Here is a 747-nt window from a genome sequence, read left to right as displayed (position 1 = left end):
ATATATGTATGTATGTATATATATATATATGTATGTATGTATGTGTGTGTATTAAAGGCTGTGCTCAAGCCTGGCCGCAGTCAAATGACTGAGACGAATAAAAGAATATAAATATGTGTGTGTGTACTCCCGCGTTTGTGTATGTGTGTGTGCATGTATGTATACACAAACACATACGTACATGAACACATGCACATATATATATATATATATATATACACACACACATTCACAGGCACATAAGATTCACACATATTTTACTAATATATGTAATCATGCGTATAATTAGCGTACACCCTTTCACATATACATATTTGGTTAATAAAACGTTAAGTCTGAAATGTTGCTCGGTTCCGATTCTCCGAGAGAGTGGCATCTGTTTCGTCGAATAAGCTAACTGCGTTAGGATTCCTGTGATAAGGAACATTAGCTTGAGATATTGGCTGGACGTGTAACTTTTTCAGTGGTATGGTTAGATCTGTTCGTGGCTTACTGAGATTTTAGTTTACAGCCGGAGTCGAGTAAAACCTTGCAAAAGTAACAAAAACAACAACAGCATTAACAAGATATACGCTAAGAATCACATGCATTCACAGATACACAATTGTGCACATACACACACATACATACACACTCACACGCAAACACACACACTCAAACACAATCAGTCGTCCCCAAGGTTATCTTAGTGTTCAGTATGGAACACGCAAAAGCACAAAATATGTATCTAAGTTCACACATACATAC

This window comes from Octopus bimaculoides, chromosome 1, assembly GCF_001194135.2.
Source record: "Octopus bimaculoides isolate UCB-OBI-ISO-001 chromosome 1, ASM119413v2, whole genome shotgun sequence".
In the NCBI taxonomy this organism is placed as follows: Eukaryota; Metazoa; Mollusca; class Cephalopoda; order Octopoda; family Octopodidae; genus Octopus; species Octopus bimaculoides.
This window is presented reverse-complemented; position numbering follows the sequence as displayed.